This window comes from Myodes glareolus, chromosome 21 (genome assembly GCF_982192425.1).
Source record: "Myodes glareolus chromosome 21, mMyoGla1.1, whole genome shotgun sequence".
Lineage (NCBI taxonomy): Eukaryota > Metazoa > Chordata > Mammalia > Rodentia > Cricetidae > Myodes > Myodes glareolus.
Window position 1 is genome coordinate 28,383,495 of NC_142046.1, and position 27,894 is coordinate 28,411,388.

The 27,894-nt window shown below is 41.0% G+C and overlaps 1 protein-coding gene and 1 long non-coding RNA gene across 3 annotated transcripts in view; one reads left to right on the forward strand and one right to left on the reverse strand.

Moving 5' to 3' along the window:
* Window positions 1-176, reverse strand: part of Qtman (queuosine-tRNA mannosyltransferase) — a 338,666-nt gene extending 338,490 nt beyond the window's left edge. The window contains exon 1 of the mRNA XM_085681190.2: window positions 94-176. The gene's annotated coding sequence lies outside the window, so the exon portion shown is untranslated. The remainder of the gene's footprint in view (window positions 1-93) is intronic.
* Window positions 131-27,126, forward strand: LOC125395052 (uncharacterized). 2 transcript variants are annotated; one of them, XR_014998861.2, is made up of 6 exons: window positions 131-584; window positions 7,797-7,893; window positions 9,358-9,491; window positions 12,959-13,030; window positions 14,305-14,387; window positions 24,814-27,126. It is a non-coding gene; the product is annotated as an uncharacterized LOC125395052 (long non-coding RNA). The 2 variants fall into 2 exon arrangements; XR_014998862.2 differs by having other exon boundaries at window positions 145-584; window positions 9,361-9,491.
* Window positions 27,127-27,894: the final 768 nt, after the last annotated feature.

A 27,894-nucleotide genomic window follows, 5' to 3' on the forward strand; every position in this document is an offset into this window, starting at 1 on the left:
ACCTGCTCCCCGCCCGCCCTCCGGTCCCTCGCACGCTTTCCAGTCACGCCAGCGCCCCCGCCGCCCCTTCAGCTTTTCCATACTCTCTCACACCTCTCGTCGCCACCTCTGCTCTCGCTGCGGCCTTCTTTTCCTACTGAGGGCGCGGGCTTCCCCGGCCGCGTTCTCAGGCAGGTGTAGAGCCCTCACCTGCACTCCCGGTTCCCTGTCCTTCCGGGTGGGCCGGAGGCTGGGGGGCCGGCATGGCCAGTGCACACACCCTCCTGCTTGTATTGGTCAGCGCGACCCGCTTTCCCTCCCTCGGGAATCCTGGAGGATCTCTGCTAGCCAATGCAGGCTTTTCCTATATTTAAGTTGTATGCAGCCCTTTGGTTGTCGATACTACAAGTCCTACTTCAGATGGGGATTGGTAATGACATATTCGCGGCCCTACTAAAAGTCAGAAAGAGCACAAGAAACTCTTAAGGGCATCTATAAAATGAGGGATTTGTCTCCTTTACGTTTCTACGAATCTGGGTTAACAATTTCGTATTTGGGATCACGCTGTGGATGCAATAATTCAGGCAAAGGCAAAACATGCAATGGTAGGTATATGCTTTTAGATGGTAATATCATTTTAAAAACTACAACTTGGAGCAGACTATGGTGCAGAAATGCATTGAAGCATACCAAAATAACAGAAACTGACTAGGCCTTCGGAGATGCATCCTGAGTAGTTTAAGTTATGTGAGTAAGCATTACTATCCGCAAATTGAACAGTGAAAACTATCTCCTGTTCTAAACAAAGCCCACACTCTATGTGGACCTCCCAAGCTTAAAACCATGTTGACTTGAACACCAGTATCACAGGCATTTAAAAAGCCTAATAAACCATCTGTCCATCCACTTTTACACAAATTGAGAAACAGAAAACTGAAGGCAGAAAGCTGAAAATGAGAAGTCCAAACTGCAAATGAGTCTTGTAAATCCTATTCCACAAAATAAAATTTTGAGGGGAAAAAAAAAAAAAACAAAGCCTAGGGGCTACCAGTTCATCAATCTGAAAGATGAGTCCTCTAATTTTATAAATGAATCATCTAGTCCTTAAGATCACCCGGAGTCTAATATTTTTCATTTATCTGATTTAGATCTGGAGTCTGGAGAAGGTAAGTTGCCTAACCAATACAGCCAGCCTGATTGGAACAAAGTCAGGATTCCTACTAGGACCTGTCTCACATATTTGCCAGCATAGGATTTAGAACTGCAGCTCCAAAGCTGTTCAACGTCAGAATTCTTTGACACCTCAGCTCTGCCTCAGTATACATGACCTGTGAAATTGAGCTTAGGTATTGATGTCAGAAGTCATTTCACCCCCAATATGTTCAAGGATTTCTCTTGTGTAACCTGCATCTCTCAGTCGGGGATCATCTGCATGATCTCAGTCACTTCTGGCCCTTGCTCTGGAACTCTGATCCAACCAAACACATTCATCCTCAGAGGTGCCAAAGGCTGTGCCTGGTTAAAAGAGTTATGAAATCTCTGTTGTCAAGAAAATTACATTATTGGTGAGGTAAAATATGAGGCATGAAATGATAATTCAACACTAATAATCAAGTTCTCAACAGTAATTTCCAAATGTTAAGTGGGAAGATGGTGCCCATAAATTAAGAAAAGACTTCTTAAAGGCCACAACAACAAAAAGGAGATATATCATTTAGAGCACTGTGTATAGGAAAGAAGTAAAGCAAAATGCTTGGACAAAAGCTCTAAGAAGAAAACAGACATGCCAAGAATAAGGGAAAGTTAGATCAGGGAAGTAAAACAGGAAACCTGAGAAACAAGAACAAGCTAGTCACAAACTAGGTCCAAATGCAGGACCATTGGTTGAGGACCTACATTTCAACCTGAGACAGAGTTGAGTAGGAAATCATTGAAGATGGACTGATTGGGCAGAGGAGAAAGGAAGGTGGAAAAAGAGGTGGCAAAAAATCAGAAGCCATAATTTTGTTAGGTATATTGGACACCATTGTAACTTAGAAAGTCTTGGTTTTAGTGAGTATATATAGGAAACAATGAAAAGCTAGAAATCCCAGGTGATTTTATGATTGGGGCAAGAGTCAGTAAGTGCCACATTTGCCCCCAGGTCCTTAATGCTCCGAGGAGCAGCCTGCAGACTGCTGGATAAGGAAGCAAGATAGACTGCCAAGGGAGAGCCGCCACATTATATTCTCACTCCACAAAACTGTAGTTTGATACTCAAATAGAAGACAAAGAGCCTTTAACCCAGGCCCCGACCATGGGCCCTAGCCTAATATTTTTATGCTCAACTTATTTTTATTTCTATTTAAGCCATATTGATGTAAATGTTCTTTATGGGTAAGTATATGTTACAGTGTGAAATAAATAAATAATAAGTGGTTATTAAATATACAGAAAATGTTACTAGACGAGAAGAATATAGAAATGCCTCTACCCTTTCAGTAGCTTATAATCTACTTGGAGAAGAAGAGGTCAATATACCTAATGTGGGATATAATCCGTGGACAGGAAGAGCAACATTGTACACAGCAAAATGAAGGAATATATAAATGGTTAGGGATATAGCTGAATAGCCTGGGAATGATATGGTCATTAGAGTCATCGTTCAACAAATTTTAGTGAACTTTGCACAGTGTTTTAGATACTAAAGACAAAGCAATAAAACAAACAGTTCCTGCTCTCACGAAGACCCAAAGCAGTCATGTTTCATGTGTTGAAAACTATATGAAAAGCCAAGGACATCTAGAATGTAAGAAACTGGGGAAAGAGTGAAGGAATGAAGCAAGGGAGATAAGAAAGCCTTATGAATAGATGGGATTTTTGAGGTCAAGTTAAAGTAAGGACATTGGGAGATTAGTCCTTCTGGCATTCTTAATTTGAAGGAGAGATGGAACCTGGGAAAACAGATGTAAGCCTGCATGATAATACAGGCAGGAGATAAGTAGACAAGGCTGCTGGCAAGGTTAGCAAGGAAGATGGAAATGCCAAGACTAAATAGTCGGTAGGTGGTGTTAGTCGTAGCAAATCTATAGCATCACAGGCAGCAGAAAGGTCGAAGAGATAAGCATATGACGCAAAGGTCAATCTGGTTAGCAACAAAGATGTCACGTGTGACGTCAGAAAGAACTGTCTCTGAAGAGTCAGAAGTGAAATGGAGGCAATGAATGCTGACTGAAATAACTGGTACGACCCAAAATGTGCAAAGCATGCATGTATTTTATTTACCTTTAAAGCTATTGTATTCATAGACACTATTAAATTTTTTTTTTGGTTTTTCTGAGACAGGGATTCTCTGCAGCTTTGGGGTCTGTCCTGGAACTAGCTCTTGTAGACCAGGATGGCCTCGAACTCACAGAGATCCACCTGCCCCTGCCTCCCAAGTGCTGGGATTAAAGGCATGCACCACCACTGCCCGACCTGACACTATTAAATTTTTACATCCATACTAAGTTTTCTTTAATAAGTTTTCCTTCCTGTGTCGAATTTTTATCTCCATATTAAAGGAAAAATGAATATCTTCAAAATATATCTGATTTACTTTTATGGACCAAAACTCAGCCACATCAATGACTTACAGAGACTTCACTCTTCTCTTGCAATATGACAATAGCCTAACAGCTTCATTACCTGTTATGCCTCAGCCAGGCAGCCAGTAAGTATGATGGCCTCGGACACATGCATTGTCACTGAACTCCAGGTTTTCACTCGGGGAAAAGAGAAATCTCAGATCGGAGGTGAAGAGGTGGAAGGCGAGCCTTTCTACAAAGAAGAAACAAAGGCGTCCTGTGGAGTGTACAGGGGCTGCTACCATGACCTCGAGTGGTACTCTTGCCATCTGGAAGAAGACAGCTCAGTCAAGCCAGATGCTCTTTTTGTTTATCACACTGCAAGACAATCAAGGAGTAGTTCTTCTTCCCTGGAAATAGATTAGAAAATCTGGCAGACAAAGTAGAGGGCGAAACCTGACGCCATCCATTTGAAGTGATGTAGCCTTGAGCTTTCCAAGGATAAGCAAACCAGACTTTGGCCAAATCTGTGTCCATACATGTATGTGCATGCCTTCTCCTGATTGTATTATGTTGGTGAGTAGGGTGTGTTAATTTGCTAGGTGTTATTGAAAGATGGAATGCTATTATCACTCTATCTTAGTTGGAATATCCTTCACGTGGGGGTCCGCTGGGAGCACCTAATCTCTTGTGGTGATTTGGAAAGCTGCATTAAATTTATTGAAGGAAAAATATGTGAAAATTATTCTAAAAATAACCATGAAATTTACTATGTTTAATTTGCTGGCCTAAAAGCTCTTCAAGTCAGTAGTGACCACAGATTCCTAGCATTAATGAACAATTACCATATTGCTGAAATTGACACCATATTTAGCCATAGAAATCTTCTTATTGGTGCTGAGAAAGGCCAAAAATACAGTAGCATAAAAAGCATGAAATATATTCTTCGTTGATGAAATACCTTTAGTCGGGATTTAGCTGTCCCACACTGTGGTACGCAGGAATGGGCTTATCACTGTTATCTTCTGGCCTAGAGTTAGAAGCATTTCATACTGTGATTCATGTACCTTTCACCAAGGATAAATCTCATGTTTTTCCCTAAAAAACAAAGAAGGCTTACATAGTCCCACCTCAGACCTAGTCTTTCTAGTAATTATCTGTTGCTTAGAATCAGTATCAGTCAACTAAGTTCAGATGGGGGAGGGATGTTTGATCTGCAGTGGTGTGATTTGGAAGACTGTTTACGTAAAAGGTATGGCTATGCACATACAGAGAACATATTGATCTAATTTGACTGCCAGTGATTTAATTAATGTTGCTCATGCACTTTGAACATGAAAAACACTATTTGAAAGCTGAGAGCCATTATTCATTATCATTTTTCCTAGAATTAATGTACCAATGTGAAACTCCTATGGTTTCTTTAAGAGACAGGCTCTATTTTAATAAACTCTTTGGACCATGTTTTAGGAAACTCTCATTAAAACTTGAAGACTTTAGTTTTTGAAAGTCAAGCTTCAAGCTAGTATCAGTAGATTCTGAAGCGATTATGCTAAATCAGCAATGGTGACATCTTGGTGAAGTATACACAACTGTTTATTCAGAGAATGCTAACAAGGGCAAGCTGAAAATAAGAACACACACCACAACCTGATTTTCAAGTGTTTGTGTCTGCATATTATCTAAAATTACCCCATATTATCTTCTAGGTTTTTTCCCCCTTCTAACTTTTTTTCTTTCTAAGAAAATAACCACTGATGAGCTTGATACCTTGGTAATAATCTAAAAAGAAGAAAAAAAGTGAGTGGGGACTTTCTTTTAAGGCTTTGACAAGTACACATGACCTCTTCCGTTATTACTTTTTCTTCAAGTCAAGTATAAGAACCACTGGCAAAAGATGAAGAAATCTTGAGCTGAGAAAGAAAGAATTTGGAAGAACTTTATCTGACACATAAGCAGTTTTAGCAGTGTTCTATCCGTGCCTACAGAGGAATGGCAGGATATTTGTTCAGCTTTCCAGTACCATGGGACAGAATGTACTTGCCTATAGATTAGAAAAGGAGACTAAAAAAAGATACCTTTACCAAAATTAAGGATGTATAGAAACCCACTACTTTATGAGATAATTTAAAATACAGAATTTAAACACAGGTGCCCCATATGGGTACATTGTGTGCTTCCCACAGAAGACATGAGTTAGTAAAAGAAAATCTCAGAGCTAGGCAATGAATAGATTACTGTGAGTTATTGTTCTGGGAGACAACAGAGGCCCCCAAACACCATCGGCTATTACTCTTGCTTGATTACCCACCACAACTAGTTGCTAAGACCCTATTGCTGAAGAGACAGCACAATTGGGTGACAGGGCATAGAGCAGTCACGCTGCAAGAGACCTGAACTGGTCCTGTCATCTGGCTAGCTTTCATGGTGCTAGAAGAGCCTTTGCAGGCTGCTAGAGGTGAGAGGTAACCCACCAACTAAGTGAAGGCTACAACGCCACCCCGCCAGGCAAGATGTGTCCACTGTTGTAATAGAAGCAAGAAGGTAATGGTTGCAACTAATTGCTTTCTGTTTGGACTTGAGGACTGCTCCACAAGAAGGAATTCATACCCGATAATATAAACTTGCTCATAAACTCTAGGCGGGAACCTATTCCTGTTGTTTTGCTACATAGATATGTTGTCAAATTCCCTTATAAATATGTGATGTTTGGACACATAAATTAATATTGTTCTCAATCTTGACCACAGGAGCTTCTTTCTTTAGTAGTCACAGTTAAATGCAGAGACCCATAACTGGTCAAAGGGCTAAGAATAAATGACTATTGAGTGTTCGGTATTAAAGAGAACATCTATATCAACCTGCCCGAGGCTTAGGGATCATCCCAGAGAGGAGGTTGGAAGAGGGGAAAAGCTGGTGGCTGGGGAATGGTGCCTGCTCTGGGATGTTTCTGGATATGACAAAGCTGCTGTGCTCACGAACTTACTGCAGCAAGTGTCACCTACACAAGGCCTGGACACGATCTAGCTGGCCCACCAGGCCGCGCTAATCACTCTTCATTGGTTACGGACACATAGAAAGGAGAAGATGCAAAGGTATAAGGGCGCCTTGTTAGGAGTATTTGGGGGAACAACTGGGGGAAGGAGAGCTGGGGTGGGTGTGATCGAGATACACTGTCTCAAATTGACAAAGAATGAATAAAAGGTGCCTTAAAATAGCTGACTTTCCCTTGGGGCCCTCAGTGAGGTATAGCCTCGGAAACCCCTGACTTGGTTTTGAATTTTACCTTCTTCTCATTTATTTTCCACTCACCTAAACAGAACTTTTGCTTGCACGTCAATGTAGAAGTTTCTTCTACGTGTACGACACAACATGCATCTTCTGAATAAAGCGCCCATTCCTACAAAACTGATTTTGTTTACTTAATATCTTAAATTTAATCTTGGAGAGTTTCGTGCATGGATACAGTAAATTTCAACTATGTTCATCTTCACTCCCTCTCTCTAAATCCTCCTGGATCCTCTCATGTCTCTTTCAACATCATTTTGTTGTTTTATATAACCTACTGGGTCCAATTAGCACTACCCATATATAGATTGTGTGGGAACATCCACTAGAACTTGGTCAACTTAATAGGGATTGCACCCCAAAAGAGAACAGGCTCTCCCTCCCCTGATAGCCATTAACTGTCAAGAGTACCTCAACTAAGGGCGGGGCTCAGGTGCCTCTTCCCCATTTGTGCTGAATGTTCACCGTCTTAACCTATGCTGGTCTTATGGTCTTATGCTGACAGCACACAGCCGTTATGAGTTTATAACCACAAATGGTCCTGTCACGGCCAAAAGACACTGAACTTCAGTCTTCCTCAACCTCTGACTTTCACAGTCTTCCCCTTTCCTTTCATTCTTAGCACAAATCTTACTGGTAGCAAGCAGGTGTGGCAGGGAAGGTAATGTCTATCAAACATATTTAGAAAGGGACATCAAGAGTATTGAATTACTAGGTTTGTAAGGTTCTAGGTGGGTAAGAGCACTTTTTAACCACGCATTTCTAGATCCAGAGCCTAATTATCCAAGAAGGCAACTCTAGATCTCTAGGAGGTTTCCCAGAGAACAATTAGACCCACAAGAGACTTCTTATGAGTAAGATTTTAGAGCTGAGCAGTCTGGCAGCATTAGCTACACGTGGTGTATACTCCAAAAAATATCATCGACTTACATCTATCCTCTAGCACAATGAAAACACTTTGTAACTTCTTTTTTCTGCTTTCAGACAGGGTCTCACTGTGTGGGCTCTGCTGGCCTGGAACTGGCTATGTACACCAGGTTCGCCTCCAGCTGAGAGACATCTACTAGCAAATCCTTAGGAGGTGAGTATTGGGATTAAAGCGGTGTACTCCCATGCCTGGTGAAACACACCAATAAAAACGATTTGCAGTACTGAAGTTTAAGCAGAAGGCAAAGTGATAATGGAACAACAATATGCCCTTTTTAAGGTATGAATAGATTTTAAAAATTGCATTATACATTGTACGCTAGAAAAAAATTGCTTTTTGATTGTATCTTTTGGTGTAGGATATAATGTAGATTCCACCACCCTACCTTCCCCACTTAAAGAATTAGTGAGATTTTTCTGGACATGGTGGAGTATGCCTTTAATCACAGCACTTGAGAGGCAGAGACAGGCAGTTCTCTGAATTTGAAGCCAACCTGGTCTACCTACATACAGAGTTCCAGGACAGCCTGGGCTACACAGTGAGATTCTGTCTAGAAAACAAATAAACAAGTGAAACAACAGCAAAAACGAAACAAAAAGAATTAGTGAACTCTAAAGTCTGCCCTACTGGAGTCAGGGGTCATCTGTCTTTGCTGTGCCCAGATCTTTTTTATTCCACCATGAATCATTAATAAACAATCTTCCGCTTTCTCAAATGGCTGCAGTCCCCAAATCAAATGCCAGTCAGAAGCAGTATGACATCTGATTTGCTTTTGCTGCACTCCTTAGGTGCTTAGGTAAACAAACTGCTTCTATGGCATTCCCCACTTATCTTCCTGCATCGCTGTGTGCAGGGCTAAAGGCAAGGGATTCCCCACAGTGTGTGTTTAAAGCTTAGCCCCCACATACCTGGGCCTGCTACCTAGATGGGAAGGATGAATCACACAGCAGTTCTGGTGGAAGAAATGAGTGATGAGAAACAAATGCTCACAGAGGCTGAACACTTGGCAGAAGCCTCTGATGCATATTATTTGCTGATCTACCCTGAAGTGTTCTCTCGATAGCCAAAGGCCAGCTTTTCCCATTGAAGCAGTTTGAAAGTTACATATGTACATAAGGCAAGGGCAGGGAAAATGTCCCTATCATGGGTTCCCAAGCACTGTGACTCCTTCACCACTAACTTTGTCTGTAATAACCAATTTTGTAGCTGATTCCAATTTCTTTTGAAATCGGAGGAAATAAAACATGAGCTAGCTTTTCCAGTTTGCTTTTCTCATAAGTAGTTAACAACATTTCTTATTTTAACCCATTACTTTTCCCTGAATTCACAGACTAAAAAGGAAACAAAATCGTGTAATGTTTTCTTTATCCTGTTCCTTTTTTTTTTTCCAAACAATCACTGAAAATAAAAACCCACAAATACTTCTGGGATTAAATGGAAGGGCCACATGGAAGGGACACATTGAAATACCTTTTTAGTTCTGTCCAGTATTGATTTGCCCCATTTTGAAGTTGGAGCCTGTTGCTTTGGTTCCTATAGAAAGAAGTTACAATGTAAGAAAACATTACAAAAGCAAAGCTGATCTTGATGCTATCGGTGTTGCCTCTGTTCTGTTAGCAGAATGTTCTGGAAAGGCTGATCTATGTCACCTGTCATCAGAACTGTTCAAGATCCTATTGCTTTTGAAGTTAACCTGTTGAAACTCTTTAGCAGCCTTAACCAACCAAGATGCATTCCCTTCTGGATAATTAGTAAGTACCTGCATTTGTCTCAGCATATTGAAATAGTTAGACTATGTCAAATAGTTTAGTCAAATGACTCCATAAGTAACATTATGTTTTAAAGGGCATCGGTATAAACTCAAGTATCGGTATTCTTGGGCGGTGGCAGCCAGAACATTTTTGTCCAGACTGCCACTAGATGATTTTATAATTAGAAGAATCTCTCTAAAATGAAGGTCTGTGGTTGATGAGTCAGAACCAGCTGTGCTTAAAAGGGAAATTCTTATTAGTCCAAAATATTGGGAGACAAACAAAATCAGTTTTTACAGGAAGATTAACCAAATTGTTCGTTATCATAGCAAACACTAGCAAAACAGAAATCAAAAGTATGGACTATATCATAGACAATATTAGCCATACCCAAGCAAGAGACTACGATATCAAAGTCTAATTCACGTACAATTGTTCACAGACACATTCTTATAGTCTGGATAGTAGCTCATTTTGTTTTTCAGGATTGGCTACTATTAGAAAGTAGAAAAAATAAAAATAAGATGGAATTTTACCAAGGTAACTTTGGCTTTAAAAAATATTCTATTATCAAAGGTAAAAGGTAAAACTATTAATGAAATGTAATCAAATAGTTTTACACCTTTAGGTTTGAATATTTGAAAAGAATGATGCTTTTCCAAGGGTACCCAGTAGGACATATTTGAGAGCATACCAATTTAGCAATTACAAAGATTAAGCACAAAATTCAAGTTACATAGGGGGCTGGAGAAATAGCTAAGCATTTAAGAGCACTTACTGTTCAGTTTCAGGACCTGGGTTCAGTTTCCAGCACCTGCAGAGCAGCTTGCCGTCCATAGCTCCATTTCCAGAGAATTTGATGCCTCCTCTTTTACCCTAACAGAGATACATAAGAACAACATCTAGTCAGTGATGTGCACATGCAGGGATGTATACCAACAATAATTATAGGGAAAAAAAGATCATGAACTTGAGAGCTGGAATGTGTGCAGACTTAGAGGAAAGAAGGAGGCATGACAATGATGTACTCAGATATAAAGTTCTCTATTAAACACAAATTATTACTATTACCAGATCCCTTTCTAGCATGTCCATGTTCTGCGGTTCTGTAACAACCAAGCTGTGAAGCTTTGAATGTGATTCCATTCTGCTGTCTTTTTTGGAGTTACAGGTTTTTTAAAATTTGCTCTAATTTTCAACTCTCCATTTCCTTCTGGGATCCCACCTTTGTTCATTTATCAACTTTCTTTCTAGGTCATTATTTTAATAAATAATCTGAATTTCAAAACCTTAATCATTTCCCCTGTCCTTTCTCCAGATAAACTTATAAACTAATTCACATACAAACACACACACACACACACACACACACACACACACACCATGCACACAGCACATCTTTTGTTTGTTTTACATTTTAGACAGGGTATCACCATATGATTCATTCATGCTGGTTCAGAACTTGGGATGCTTCTGCCTCAGTCTCCTAAGTTCTCAGATTATAGGTATTTTCCATCACGCGCAGCTTCATACAACATATTTCCATGCCAGTTTTGTCAGTGTGCTTCTAAGAAGACATCCAATGAATGCTTGAATTTAATTCAGCTTGTAGAACTTTAGTCCCATTGAACTTGTCACATCATAAAGGAAATCTGTGGTGGTTTGCATGAAAATGGCCCCCATAGGCTCACAGGGAGTGGCACTATTAGGAGGTGTGGCCTTGTTGGAGGAAATATATTATTGTGGGAGGACTTTGAGGTTTCAAATGCTCAAGCCAAACCCAATGGCTCATTCTCTCTGCCTGCTTCCTGTAGATTGAGATGTAGAACTTTCAGCTCCTGCTCCGGCAGCCCCATATCTGCCTGTGTGCCTCCATGCTTCCTTCCTCGATGAACTGTAAACCAGCCCCAGTTAAGCATTTCCCTTTATAAGAGTTGCTGTGGTCGTGGTGTCTCATCACAGCAACAAAACCCTAACAAAGACAAGATCCAAAACTATTGGTTTAGACACAGGGAATATTTTTTCCCCTTTGGGACCCAAGGTTATCAGTGTTCAAGAGGAGAGAAAATAAGGTTGTGTGTATATCATTTCTATTTCCAAATGGGCTTGTTTCTCCAATCTGAGTAACTACAGAAAACCAGCTTCAAGTCATCCTGGCCATACTTCAGACCACATAGCAGGGTAGGGCATTCAAAGGGGCTTAGAGTGCTTTTTAAAATGTTACTAAGGGCTGGGGAGATAGCTCAGTAGTTAAAAGCACTGGTTGCTCTTCTAGAGGAATGGGATTCAATTCCCAGCACCCACATGGCAGCTCACAACTATCTGTAACTCCAGTTTCAAGGAATCTGATACCTTCACATTAAAGCACATAAAATAAAGTTAAATAAAATTTAAAAATGTTTCTAATGTTTCTCTATTTCTAATCCCCACTTGCCAGAATAAAGGATTCTGACTACTCACCAGTGTATGCTAGATAGAAAGACTACCATTCTAAGTGATTGGTGAAGGCAGAGAAGACCATGCAGACAGGAAAACGGCTCTTCTAGCCTCTCTCAAGGACTGAGGGACTCACCAGTGTATGCTAGATAGAAAGACTACCATTCTAAGTGATTGGTGAAGGCAGAGAAGACCATGCAGACAGGAAAACGGCTCTTCTAGCCTCTCTCAAGGACTGAGGGAGGCCTGACTAATTTTCTGTCAGCTTGGCATGTTAGAGTTATCTGGGAAGAGGAACCTCAATTGAGCAAATGCTTCCACTCACCTGCCTGCAAGAAAGTCTATAGGAAAGTCACTTTTCATGATTAATGATTGATGTGGGAGGGTTCATCTCACCAGGGACTATGCCGCCCATGGGCAGGTGGTTCTGGACACCATAAGCAAGCAGGCTGAGAAGATCCAAGGGTGGTGCAGGAGAATTATCTGTATTCTGTCAATCATGTATTTTAATAAAACGCTGATTGGCCAGGCAGGAAGTATAGGTGGGTCAACCAGACAGGAAGTAGAGGCGGGGCAATGAGAACAGGAAATATTCTGGGAAGCAGGAAGCTCCCTCTGCCATTCTTGCCCAGATCACCGAAGAGGCAACATGTGAGCTGCCATGCTGAGAAAGGTACTGAACCGTGTGGCTAACATAGACAACGATAATGGATTAATATAAGTTACAAGGACTAATAAGAAGTCTGACCTAATGGGCCAATCAGTTTATAATCTTATGGAGTCCTGTGTGTGATTTTCTCTTCGGGTCATGCCAGTTGTGGGGTACTGGGTGGGACAGATACCCCAAAAAGCCGGCCCTCATGTTACACAAGGGGAGCAAACAAACTAGTAAGTAGCATCCTTCATGGTCTCTGCTTCAGTTTTTTGCCTTCAGGTTCCTACCTAACTTCACTCCAGGATGGATTATAAGTTATAAACTAAAATAAACCCTTTCTTCCCCATGTTTCTCTTGGTCATTGTATTTATCACAGCAGGAGAAAACAAAGAAAAAGGACCAAGACACTTCTTGATTGCCAATTCCTTTTCTTCTCTCTTCTTTACTGGTAAGAAAGAATAGCCATCTTTTCTCATATTTCAAGTCCATTCAGTAGCAACAGCATAGTGAATTACATTTGTGTATGTATGTATGTTACATGTGTGTATGTAGGTAGGTAGGTTTATGTGTATTTTGGGCTATTCTGGACTTCATGATTAAACACATTTTAAAAAGATCAAAATGCCTGCACAAATGTCAAGTCAGTCAAAATAAATGTGGTGGCTGTTCTCCAAGTCCCCCCCCCCAACTGAGAAGCTATTGACAGTTGATAGCTGCTGGGGAAGGGAGACTCATTCTTTTTTGAATGTGTGGACACTAGTAGCCTTCTGATTTTCCAGTAGATTACCTGTATATAAGGGCAGCACTGATTGGGCCTAGCAGGTTATAAAGGTGGGAAAGGGATTGGTCAAAAGAGGTAAGAGGGAGGAGAGAAAGGGGACTAAATATGATCGTGCTTATTGTGTTCATAAGCACACAAAATTTTTAAGAATAAAGAGAAGTTATATGCAAATAATAAAAATAAAAAGTTCAGAATGGCTAGGTCCTTGCCAAAGAAGGGGGAAAGACCGTAAGATGAAATCAGAAGCTCAGCATCCAAAGCCTCATGATGTGGGTTCTAGAGATTGCACTATCTGTAATGAATTGTGATACAAATGCACTTGGAAGAAACACGCAGGCACAGCAGGGTACCCCTCCCTGGACCTTTGACACTTTGTGGTGAGCCCAGCTCTTGATCAATGTTTCCATAAATACAGGATATCATATATGCAAGCTCTACAGTAGGAAGAAATCTTGTTAGTTACTCAGGAAATGGGAGCTAAGTGAGAGCCAGTTGCTAAAGTAGATGTCAAGGAAATTATTAAATTAAGAACAATAGCCCTTCTTTTAAGTATCTCTGTCCCACCTTGTAGCCACATACAAAAGAGCCTCTTCTTACTGCCCCTGTTGGAGTTCCTGGGCATCCTACTAGAGTTCTTAGTTCCAATTTGCTCATTTATCAATAAACTCAACAAAATAGCCTGAATTTTGTACCATATTCTTCAGACCAGACACTAATGGCATAAATGCACAACCCCCATCAAGTTCTCTGGTCTGCCTTACTATCAGAGTAGGGACAAAGTCGGCTTAGGGAACATGAAAATAGGATAAAACTTACACACTAACAGTGGCCTTTCATTTGCTTAGTTCTGTCTACCCCTTAACTAGTCTCGAGGTGAACACCAGATACATCTAAGAAAACGAACATGAGAAGTTGTCCAGATAATTGTATTCTGTTTACAGCAAAGCAAGAAATATGGACGTCACCGGAAACACCGTTCTCCGTTGTGCTTGCTCATGTTTTCCACTCTTCCTTTCATTGGCGAGTAGGTTTCTTCTGCATGTGCTCTTGTTCTCTGTTGATGTGTTTTGGATTATTTCAGCACTGGAGACAGGGTCTTCCTGGATGACCAGACTGATCCAGATTTCACAGTGCTCCTGTCTCCGCCTCCCAAGTGCTGGAATTTATGCTTATCCCAACACACCCGGCTCCACATGTTTATTTCTTGACCTCAATTAGCTATCATATCCAGGGGAATCTGCCATTCATTTTTAGTAGGTGTTGATTACCAAACTTTTAGTTTACGGTTTCATTATTTCTCTTCTTGAAAGTGACAATAATCTTCTCAATTGTTGATTTCTAATACTTGAACCATTAGCCTGTGACTTATCTTGAAAAATCTTTCCTGCGTGTATATTCTTATCCTTTCCCTGGCTAAGCCATTTCAAAGCTATGCAGTAAGTGTCTACAACCTAACCACCACCTTTATGTTTCCATCTTCAGGATGTGTCTTTAGCTCAGCTGTCTTAGTTTCCCTAATGTGCTTCCCTCTTATCCAGTTCTGGACCCCTGGCCATGAAGTTTCTCATGTTGTCTCTTTTTGCCTACCGTGTGACCGTGACAACAAATTAATTTTCCACCACCATGAAATCCATCCTCTCTGTCAAGGCTCCCTTGAGCTTCACCAGACTATATACACAGTGCTCTCGGGGCAAACCAGTCAGTATCTCCCTCATAGGCATTCCTATATTGCCGCTTCTCTCCACTAACATGTTCATATTTATTACAAGAGTGGAAACGTCTCAAATTAAGGAGCTGTGTAGATCTTTGCTTTAGTGTTTCCATTGAGTTCCACAGGACTTGGGGAGCTGCTGGTGTTGTTCTGGGAAAGAGGACAATGAACGTAGAGAAGCTATTGGACCAGCGCGAAAACACCCTATTAAGTCTGAGAATATGAAAGCAGGGACCTAGTGTGGTCTTCTCTGCCTGCAAATCACGCACATACAACTTTAACTGACTTAGGATAAAGGAGGATTTATTGGAAAGACACTGGAAAGAATATCTCCGATAATTGAAAAAAGAATTCAGCAGAAGAGTCAAATAAGAAAAGTCTAGAAGTGGTTCAGCCTGCAGAGTACCTAAAATCTGCGACTTCACTTGTTTGTGTTTCTGCATCTCTTATGGTTGTGTTCTTTGTCACTGTGAGCCTTTTCCAGTCTAGTGCCCTTAGGACTGTCTGAACGTTAAAGTAGTGACAATGGTGACACCGTGGTTCCCTCTCTGAACAAGGTAGTAGACTTTTGGGCTAGGGGAAGCACATTTTCCCAAAGATTCCCTATGTCGCCTTCATGTGCAGCTAGGGAAGCCATTACTGTCCCATGCAGTGTTGGTCAGAGAAACCGTAGCTCTTACATTTTAGATTCTAGTCTCCGGCTTTCCCTTCCTGGCAAAAATAGACTTGTCTGTTCTTACTCAAAAACATTCTTTGTGACTAAGTTTGGGTCCAGTGCCTGTCCCAGGATCCACAAATGATAACCAACTATGTAAGGGTCATGGTACATATGACAATCCATGCTGGCTGTTAGATAGGAAAGTGCATATTTAAAACAGTAATCATTCCAAAGATTGAACGTGATGTTTCTAGAAGAAGAGCGCTGAGCCTCCAAAGCAATATTTAACATGATAAAATTAGATTTACGATAAAATTGAGTTTATTAAGCCATAAACATTTGCTTCTTCCCAATGGTAAGGTTGTTCGCTTATCACTTGTCCGGAAAACTCTTTCCAGCCTGTGGAGGCATTGAAGGATACACTTAATATTGACTGCCCTAAATTTAGATATGAGTAACTATTTCACATAATTGAGGTAGTTAGCATTACCATGACTTAATTCTACTTATTTTTTGTGCATCTGTAACCAATGTGAATGCTATCTTTTCTTTGTTTACTTGTTTAATATTTGTTCTGTTTAGTCTTCTTTATACACAGAAACAAAACACCTTAAGAGCAAGGTGTCAAGTCCCAGCCAACAATCAAAACAAAGATTGGAGAATGAGAATGAACTTTGAACCCTAGCATTTGGGCATCTTGGGAGTAATTGAATTTAATAGTAGAGAAAGGCATGCATTTCCACTTTGTTCAGGCAGTAAAACAAAAAAATAAGGACAAGCTAGAAGGAAGGAATTTGCCAGCAGGCAGATCTATACTTGGGTAGAGAAGGTGCCACATTCCAGGACTGATATTAAAAAGAGGCCAGAGGTGTCTAGACACTCCTGTCTGCTCCTGAACACCTCCCTAGGGAGTGAGGAACAGAGAAATGCCTGAAAGATACAACAGGGTGTACTGTCCAGTCAGTCAACCACTTCGAGATTTCCTTTTTACTTTTAAAAATTTAAACATACGTTCTATGAGAATCGTTTGTAATATTTGGCTCTAGGAAAAAATAATTGGAGAACATTCTTTGCTTTCTCTATTTTCATTGCTTTATAGTAGGTGGCATACCACAGCTTTTACACCAATAAACTGTAAATACAAACCTTTTAAAAAGCAAAATACATTATAACGAAAATGGTAGTGTACAAAAACTTTTACACAGATTAGAAGTTAGAAAATGATTCTCTTTTTAAAACAAATGCATTGCTTCTGTGCTCGTAGACGACCAGATCTCTAGGAGGACAGTCACAAGAACTGACACTTGGCTCATTTCGATTTGGGGATGTCAGGTGTGGGGTGTGGGAGAGAAACGCAAGAGATAGGTGACAAAGACTTGAGAACCGGGACTGTAGAGGAGGGAGGATTTTGGCTTGCACACTAAAGCCAGCTGTGTAGCCCATGTTACATTTAAACGAGCTCCAAAACAAAGAAAAGCCACTTAGGTAGTTCACACTATTAGCAGAAAACACTGGATTTGGGTCCCTTGTGCCGAGTTCCCTGGGAATAAACAAAACTTTCTGAAGGGTTGACACGTTAGAAATTCGTTCCTGCCTCCCTCTCTTTGACTGTCTGCTGGACCCACGACCCAGGACACTGCTATTGTGGTGGTTGTTATTTGTGCTGTAATGCAGGAGATCTACTGCGGAAATTTGGATTTTACTGTGTGTTATTATAATGATTGTAAAAAAGCATTCAGGTACAGGAGACCTCGTGCTACTTTATAAAAGGTTTAAGAAAATACGTAGACAACTGAATGAGCTGTTATTTTACCTGAGTCCCCAAGGCCCAATACTTCCTATGAAAGCATACATAGGAGCAGCTTGGCTTCAGAGTTGTGACTCACAGCTGTGGGCTGAGCTTGGCCCTTTGAGTTCTTGCAACAGGGCTTTTGGGAAGAGTGAAAAAAAGGAAAGGAAAGGTGGGGGTGTGAAGAAAAAGGGGTGGGGAGAGTACTTGAATTACAGTCACAGGTCTCCAATTCCTTGGATCTGCTCAGTCAGCTAGCCTGAGGTACTTCTTGCCCTCCTCCTCGAAGTGGAAATCACATTGCTGGAAGTTCCACATGTGAACAAGCAGATGATTTAGCAAACCCTCCCACAGACATCTGAAGCCGCTTGTCTCCTTTGTGAGTAAGGGTTTCTTTCCAGCTATTCTCTTTCTTGTCAAAGGGCCAGCTCTGCCTCTAGTATTGTTCTGCTGTAGCTGTTGGGAGGGAAAGGAAAGGCAGGGGAAATACAGTCCTGCAGAGGAAGGAAGGGTCAGAGAGCAAAGAAGGCCTGGGGAAGTCGGCTTGGGGAAGGACTTGGAAAACAGTGAGGTGAGAGATAAGGCAAAGCTCTCAGGAGGAGGGAGTGGGGGCGATAAGGAGGTCAAGGGAGACACGTGAGCGCGGAAACACAAGAATGAAAGGGTGCACTCTGGCCGGAATAAACAGGAGAAAGGAAAGTGTTCCACTCTAGGCGTTATGCACTGTAAGCAAATACATCAGAGTACACTGTGCCCTATGAATTTGTATATTAAAATAATTTTAAATCACATTCCCTGAGGGAGAGAAAGGTATTGCAAAATCTGCTTCCTCCAACTTTCTCATGAACAATCTTTATTGATTGCTCAATAGAGAAAAATCTCAAAAAAAAAAACATATTCATTGACTTCATTTTTTCAATTTTCCTAGACCAAACCATTTTATTTGCCATTTAGTCTAAGTAGATAATTTAAAGACATATATTCCAATCATAACTACATCACAGTTTTATAATAATCATGAAAGAGATTAACATTGCTTTTACTAAATTACTGGGCCAGTATAAGGAACCAGATTCAGATTCCTCAAATTCACATAAATTCAGGACTGGCAAGTGCCTCGCCTATAATTCTAACCTCAGGGATTTCTCAGAGCAAGAGGCTAGGAAGACTAGTCAGATCTGTGCACTCTGGGTTTGGTTGATGACCCTGACTATTTGAATATGGTGACAGAGCAGCCTCCCCCACACACCTACATACACACACACACACACACACACACACACACACACACACGCATGCACACACACACACACACACACTGGGGACTAATTTTCCACCCATAAAAATTAATAAACAGTGCTACAAGCTTGAGCCTTATGTTATCATCAGCATTGTCATCACCATCTTGGAAGTCCATGACTACTGTCATGAGGGAAAGGATGGAAGCATCATTTTCTGGAACACTAAGAAAAGAAAGAGCTAGAGATTTGCATAAAGGAGGGAATGGTTCCTGGTAATAAGGGAAAGGTGTAATGTGTATCTTGCCAGTACTGTGCCTACCAAGGACACATTCACGCTGTGTTCTTTGTGAGCATAGCCAACTGGACTACAGCTCTTAGAGGAGTTGAAATTACCCAGAGTAAAGATGAATCTCACCTCTAGAACAGTGCACAGTTAGCAAACCTGAAACGCAGCACACTCATGGTGGGATTGCCCACCTCTCCTTCCTGCCTCTGTCCGACAGGATAGTTAAACTTCTTCTGCCAAACCAAGTTGTCTCCACGGAGGTCAAGGTTCACTGCAGGTCTCCACACTACAGTCAATAGAGAAGTATATATAGCTTAGCGTGATTTCTCCAACCTAATTCAGTCTAATTGCCACGCAACAAGTGCTTGTCGAGCGCGTCTTATGTCTCACTTAATAATATTCTAGGCCTTGAGGAATGCACACCAAACGTGAAGAAATAAGAAGCCTCAAATCTATCCACTTTGAGAGTCAAGGCATATTTACTTAAATGAAACTATCAGAAGATAGTTCGAAGCACGATCCGACAGAAACAAATTGAGAGGAAAGGAAATGCAAGATCATCTTGTTCAGTGATTTTCAAACTGCACTTCCTGGAGCCTTGGGGCTTTGTGGTGATGCTTCTGGGTACCAGAAAGACGCTTAGAGCCTGTGCCACACGCTGAAGAGGTAACTGATGTTCGGGGGTTCACTCCAGCGATTTGTGTCACAGCGGAAAGTTACAAACAACTAAATGTCTTTCACAAGCGTCTGCCCAAATAATTTACAGACCCTTCATACAATGAAATGCGAAATAGCTGGCATTTAAACAAGAAATACATCTTCTAGATTTGCTAGAGAAAGGTCTTCATGGCTGAAAAGCAAATGACAATGTCAATTGTCAAAAAATTATAATCTCATTTCTGTTAGAAGGAAAAAAAAGATGAGATGGCCACATGGATGTATTCATACACATATGTGCTGTGTGTGTATACATGTATATGTGCTTTAAACTTACTTTTGGGAAAAATCAAATTTTATCTTTGAATAGTAGGATTAAGAGTGGTACTTAGAGGAAATGGAAAATTATCCTAGACTCCTTATTCTACTGAGTATACTGAGATTCACGAAGCCTGTACCTGACGTATGCCAAAGTATCTAGCGAGGATTAATGGAATAATCAAAACCCTGCAGCCCGTCCCCAGTCTTTTGATCTCCTGTTTGTGTTCTTTCATTCTTCGGGAAAAGCTGATGGTGAACAGGAACCCTTTGGGGAAGAATTTGGTCTTAACTGTTTCCCATACCGGTTCTCCTCCTGTTTTCTTGGCAGTAGATTATTTCTGTCTTACTATTCTGTACTCAGATGCCTCTTCTCCTTACCTAATATGTGTAGTCTAATCACCAAGAAGAAGAATCTATTACTTCTTTTACTAGGTAACATATGGGGGATAGTGGTCCCCACGTTTGTATAAAGGGTTTCTCCAATAGGAGACTTGACTTGTTACTGTCCTACACCTATGTAGTGAAATACCTATGCATTTATAATTTTATAAAATACAACATGAATTTTGATATCCTTATCGTAGTCTCCCCATATGTTCTACCTTGAAAGTTCTGTGAGGGAAATGGTTATGTTTCGTTCTGTTTCACAACTGAGAAACTACCACAGCACTGTGTGGGACACTTGTGGGACAACCGACGATTTACTCTTTTTAGGGATAATTATAGTGATGAACCTGTTGTTCTGTCTCAAATAGAAGGTCTGTCTCTCTGGTCTCCCACAATTAGAGCTGTGTTCAAACTTGCAGAGCATTCAGCCTGGCCAGCATATCCATAAACTCTAGTATGTGCCTGGAATGAGGACCAGAAGCAAAGGCATCTTCTCAGGCTTGGGAGCTGTCCTTTGGAAACATAAGAGCCGCAGTCCCAGTTTCCAACAAATAAATAAAAAATCTGGGCTGGCACACTCTCATTGTTTTGATCAAAACTTGAGTTCCTTGCTGCCTTGTGTGTGTTTGTTTCCTCTGGGAACCAAGCAGCTGTCCTACAACTGAGCGTGTATTATCTCACGACAGTGACTCAGAAAGCACTGCAGATGTCATGGCTTACATCGTCCTTAAAAAATGCCTACCATGCAGGAAGTGAAATAAGGTTCTTGGACTCAGCAGAAATGGGGTGAGGATAAAGAGGCTGCTTTGAATTTGTGGGTTTTCCCAAGCTGCTTTGGAAATGTCTCATGCAAATCCAAACAGTATCTGGGTCACAGATAGCTTGCAACCAGCATTTCTGAACAGACTTTTAGTCCTCTAGAACATGCAGCAGTAGTAGGCCTATATGGAAACAATAAAATGGTTTAAATAACCTTGATAGTATGATAGCCTGCTGCCAGTGAGGATTTTTTCCTTTGCCCTAGCGGTATGCCGTTCTTGGAGTCATTTCCAAGGCCCAAAACTTTATTAAGATGAGCAATAATTAAAATCCAGCCATCTAGTGCTTCTACTAACAAGAGTTTAAATAGGCGTGGTGCACTGTTTCTGAATACATTCTCTGCGTGTGTGTGTGTGTGTGTGTGTGTGTGTGTGTGTGTGTGTGTGTGTGTGGTCCAGCTTCTTAATGGAGAAACAGCTTGCTAGAACCATGAGTCATACCACTGTGTTTGACAAAGCATTTAGTTTGTAACTTGTAGTACTTTAAAAGCCAGTAAGATGCCATTTGCAAACTTTCTCTTTAGTCTTAGTTACAATAAACCAAAAGTACCTAGAATTCTATGGGACATGGACTGTCAGGAAATGTTGAGTGTATCACTTTGGGGGAAAGCAAACACATTTACAAGAAGGCTTCAACATGCAAATGGACAAGGACTTAAGAATATGCAAAGCAGAAGACACTTAGAAATGAGGAAGGATTTAAGAATAGAGAAATCAAGATGTAAAGCAATTTTTTTTCAGAGTCACATCAATCTCCTAACCTGTATTCTTCTCTGATTATGGCACCATGAGGCTTCTACCCTGATAGAGAAGTGCTGGGGGAAAATCCCAAAGATGACCACAACCTAAAAATGCACAGCTTAGAGGGGAGTTTCCAATGGTCTTGGCCTTTAGCCCAGGCCCAGGCCATTTACCTGAAGTGGCCCCACAGTTTCTGCTTGGCTTGGTCTAGTATCAACAGGTTAAGCATCGAAAATAGGGGTGAGTACTAAGAATTCTCTGGGGAAGACAAGAGCCCAAAAGCTCAAAGTCTGAGTCCTTTTCAAGGATATTGACTAACTTGCTGTTGAAGGTTATCTGTTCTGACTTTGAAGTCTAAATGTTATGGTTTGCTTTGTCTGGGCTTCTCTGAAAACCACCACTAGTGAGTGTTGATGCTGATCAGCAGGCAGTTTGATCTAAGTAAGAGACACAGAAAGTAACACAAAGGGCAGAAAAACCTTCCACCCTGTGTATAACGAGGCTTTGACACTGCATGATTGACTGACATTTCCATTTCCACTGTCACGCTCCATCCTAAGAGACAGCAAAACTGTCTTCTTTGACAACACAGAGCGTTAGAAGCAGGGAGCCTGGCTTCTTTGGGACTTGAGGTAAATACCACATGACCTCTGACCTTTGGCCAACTCTATTTCACGACTTCAAAATAAAAAGGGAGAATAGCACTTCTTCACTTACCATGAGTTCAAATCACTTGGATTAGGGAGCCAAAGTATATCTTTTTCAGATGCAAGAATATGAATATTATTTTTAGTATTCTTAGTGTTTAGCAAAGAGCATACATTTAATAAATATTTATGTAATAAATATTTATTAGACAAATGGCATTTGAAACTTAAGTAAGTTTAGGTCTGGCTCTGTAAATTCTAATTTCCTCTAGCTCACATAGCAGTGAGGCTCAGAATTCATCTGTAACATTGAAACTCCTTCCTCCACACCAGGGCTTGAGTTGGGGCCAAGATGAGTAGGAGGCAGGAAGTATTTCCCAACTGTAGGAATTATTGTTTGCCTACTGGCAAAGACAGCAATGGTGGTGGGGAGACATCTATGGTCAAATAAATCATATCATGAAAAAATCCTTCGTCTAAATGAAAAGCTTTTCTACCTACCTATCATCTATCTATCTATCTATCTATCTATCTATCTATCTATCTATCTATCTATCTATCTATCTATATTAGTTTTCCAAGAAAGTCTTTCTCTGTGTATTGCTCTGGCTGTACTGGAACTCACTTTGTAGACCAGGTTGTGAAAAGATATTTTTCCTATTAAAATTTAGAGCCTATTTAGGTATTCCAATATAATCTTTTTTGGAATTTAATTTTTCCCCTTTAGTCAAATTCCTTCCTAATGTTTTGGAGAATTTGTTTGAGATAAATATACCTTGAATACATCTTCTGGATTAGACTATCATCTGTCCAATTTTTCACTCAAAAAGTCTGAGAAATTGTTATACTGAAGTTCACATATCAATTATTTCGTATTCTAGAAATTTATAAATGATAATTGGGTGGTCATTTCTATAGATAGTGATCACTGCGTCAATTATCTTCTACATAATGGACTTCATTTCTAAATGATACTGTTATTATGACTAAAATCACATTGTTGTTTTATTTCAGGACCACTAAAATTCTGATCTTCAGACAGCATTTTCAGGGGCTGATGGCTCAGCCGTTAAGAGTACTGACTGCTCTTCCAGAGGTCCCGGGTTCAATTCCCAGCACCCACACGGAAACTCACACCTACCTGTAACTCCAGTTCCAGGGGATCTTACCCAGACATACATGCAAAACACAAATGCACATAAAGAAAAAATAAAGAAATAAAGCCTTAAAACAAAAGATAACAATATGCATATATTCAATATGCATTATAATTACTTTGAATATCAGCTTATAACTTTTGAAAGAATGAAAGTACAAAATATAGCATACAGATGACATATGGGGAAATGAATGCACAAACCGAATTTCAGTTAAAGAAAATTTCTTTTCAAATAATCAGCACAGGAAATGACATTTTCCTGAAGTTACTCTTTCATTCTTGAAGACATAACATGAGTGAGCAATCTCAGGACTTGCTTTTCAGCAACTCAAAATGCCGTTGGAATATTCATAAATCTTCCTACATGATGGAGATTTTGAGTTAATTGGCATTACAAATTCTTGGTGTGGTAATTCAGGGTTGGCATTGATGAGTATGACTTTTTCAAGACAGACAAGCAAGGATCGTAAGAATGAATTGTACACCTAAAATACCCACTGTGCTGACTATGAAATCCTTAAGTCACCGAGTTCACAGAAAGTTTCTGAATGAAGTTAAAAGGGGGTGATGTGAGGCCGGATATAGGGGAGAAATGATAATGCATAAAAGTATTAAACCTTCAACTTAGAAATCAAGTAGGCATAATTTTGAGCATGGTGCTGGAAAACTCATATAATCTTCCCAGGGTACAGCCTGAAATCTCTTTTGAATAGTAAGATATCGCGTGGTCTTTTAAATTAAATACCTAAAAAATATAAATAAAGCAATATTGAGCATATAGTCCAAACCATAGTGACTAGCGGTTTTACTAAATATATCCGTTAGATTTCTCATTTCTCTGACAAAATCAACTCAAAGAGAGAAGGGGTCGTTCTGACTGGTAGTTTGAGAGGAAAGTAATGCAGGGACAGAAAGAACGCCAGGCAGTTAGTCATACTGTATACACAGTGGGGGTGGGAAGGAAGAGAACGGGAAAGAGAGAGAGAGAGAGAGAAAGACGCCGAGCTGATGCTCACCTCATTTTCTCCTTTTTAGTAATTTCAGGGGTCCAGTCCATGGGATGGTACTGCTGACATTAAACTGAGTCTTCCCTCATTAATCAAAGTTTTCAAGAAACATCCTCGTGGACATACCTAGAGGTATATTTTCATGATGGTTCTCAATCCAGTCAAGTGGACAGGACAGATTAACCGTCACAGTCATCCTCACACAATCATCCTGGTTCAGACCAAGACGCCATACAGGTCTCTCAACTCTGTCACATTTAACATCTGCACACTTGACATCCATTATCCATAGCTGACCACATCGACAAAAGATCCTTGGGGATATCTGAAATCTTAGCTTACATTGGCGGGAATTCTACAATTAACCTAACAGCTCTGGCCAGACAAAATGACTACAAGCAGCATAAGAGACGAAGATCAAAAGCCTCATGGAGTTGGATTACGTTGATTGGCCTGTGTCCCGTACTTGGAGAATGTAGAATCCTGCTTTTGACACAAATTTACATTTATGGACGCTGAACTGTTGCCTTCTTCCCTTTACGGTGGCAACAATGAGACTTGGTGAACGAGATCTTTCTAAAACAGCTTCATCTCAACAGCTATGGCAGTCTACAGAGGCCAACTCAAAGCCAACCTGTTCCCTTTGGGCAAACGTATCTTGCCTAGCCTCTGCCAACCGCTTCCTGTCAGAGGCCAACTCTCGCCTGGGTATACTATGCCCCAGTGGTTTTGCGTCCCCGTTCAGCGGTTTCCTGCCTGCTGTAAGTGGTGCCCCACCGAAACACCCCTCACGCTGGATACCACGATGCTCTGGTCAGATCCCTGTTTCAGCGTGGCGGACCTATCCCCATCTCTAGGGGATAAACTAATGAAGCTGACAGCTTTGTTCTTTCCTGACCTCTGACTTGTCCAAGGCTACAGTCTGTTCCAATGGGAAGGCCAAAATCAGAGCGGCCAACAGGGAGGTTAAAAAAAAAAAAAAAAAAAAAAAAAGACCCCTCCACAGTTAGGTGACATTTTGAATACTTCTACCAACCAGCCCAGCTGTCTCGGTAAAATTGCAGCCCAGCTTGTTCTCCTGCGTAATTGCCCTTTCCTGCCTGACGTTCTTGCAGGTCTTTCCCTCGAGAGCATTGCACTGTGAGACTGTGAATGACGCTCTCTCGCTCAGCCCTCATGACTCTGACTGGCTCCGACCACGGATTCTTCTCCTTTCCTGCTACCACACTTCTCAGGTTCTGCTGCCAGAAATCTGAGTCTATTATCCTTGGTACACCGGAAGAACACTATTTATTGTAGGTTAATACAAAAATCCCACTGTGGTGCAGCACTTCACAAAACTTTGGTGTTCATAGACGCTTTTGGATTAAAGCATATTTGGTGACTCACCCATAAAGATTCCTTTGCAACCATAATGATGACACCCACCAGACTCTCGGTTCAGAGAACTATGACCTGTCCTTTCCACCCTGTTCTAAATATTTCCGAGGTGGAGTTCTTGTATGGTTCAGAAAATAGCAGAGATTTCATGTTGTTCTCGTGGTATTTTTTTTTTTTGACTCTAGTCGTTTGCATCCATAATGTTGTACATTGCAGTGTGTGACCTACCCAGTTCAATACAGCTTTGGAAAAGTCTGATAAAAATCAGCATCGCTATTGTAGCAAAATCAAAACTACCCACTGGTCTGAATCTTATGGCACACAATCAAAGAGAAGCTAGGATGCACTTGTTCGTAGCTGCTTCTGAAACACTCAATTTTATTAGCAACTGCTGTGTGCGCCTCCCTCCAGAGCACCATATCCAGCTGCTTTTAGGGGCTTCTTCATTTATTCTGCAATGAATTGTTTAAACTAAAACCAACCTTTGAGAAACAAAAACAAGCAAAAAAGTGTGTCGGGAACAAATGCAAAGTCTCACTCATTCTAGGTAGGCAAGAGCCCTTATCCTAGGTAACATACTCAGCCCTGAATCTACATTTTACTTTGATCCTGCTGATCCTGACGTTAGAGGAATCTGCTGGCACACCTGGATCTTTACGTGGATGCTGAGGATCTCAGATTAGGCCCTCATGTTCCCAGAGCTGCGTTTTACCCACCAAGCCATCGCCATCTCCAGGGAGTGGAAGGATTCTAAGGACACTAAAGGGCACTCTGAACTGTTAGTTATTAGCTTTCTGTGCTATATTTACTTTTTATTTGTTTTTGCTTTTTTTTGGTATAATTATACTTGTCCACATAATTTTCTCTGCTTCTGAACCTAACATCCTCTAAAAGCTCTGTTGTTGTTGTTTTTTCCCCACAGTGACACTGTTGGAAGAAATAGTAAAGGTTCAAACAGGGAGCAGATAAAAAGCAATGGGACTTTTTTTTTTTTACCATCACCTTGACTGGGCCTCATCCACCAAACCTGCCTTCCCTGGTATGTTGTTCCTACTCATTTGGCTGCTTGGTGTTGTGTATTAAATACTTCTCCCCATACCGACCACTTCACCTTCTCATCTTCAGAGAAAGGCCAGTCTGCCTACAGAATCCAGGAGAAAACGGAAGATAATGCTATAAGCAAAAAGGTGAAATGGGTTTTCTAACAGGTACCAATCAAAAACTTGTGAAAAACGTTAATCTTCTCTGATCCCCACTAAAAATCCATGGCTGAAGTGTGTACCTCTGCCTCTTTAATGTAGAAGCACTGATGATGCTTTGTTCTCTTGGATCATCTTTCGCCCTAGGATGCATCTTCAGCCCCCACGCTCCCAGGGGGCCAGTCTCTGCCCAGCTGCCCGTTGAGATATCTCCCTCCGGGCACACTCTGATGAACACCATCTCTTCCCTTATATGCAATGAGCTGACTTGATGACTTTTCTGCAGAGGACGATATGACAGAAATCTGAAGGGCAAAAATAATCTTTTCCCTGACTGCACCCCTGCCTCTCCCAATTCTCCCTCTTAGGAGGAATGAGAATCAACGTCTACAAGAAAGGAAGGACACGAGGGGGGGGGGTTCATATTTCAGCAATTCTTTAGGGGCGTGGTGCACATTCCCAACCGCTAGCCTCCTTTCCTTTGACCATTAGACACATACTAGGAGCTCCCTTCAGGCTGGCTTCATTGA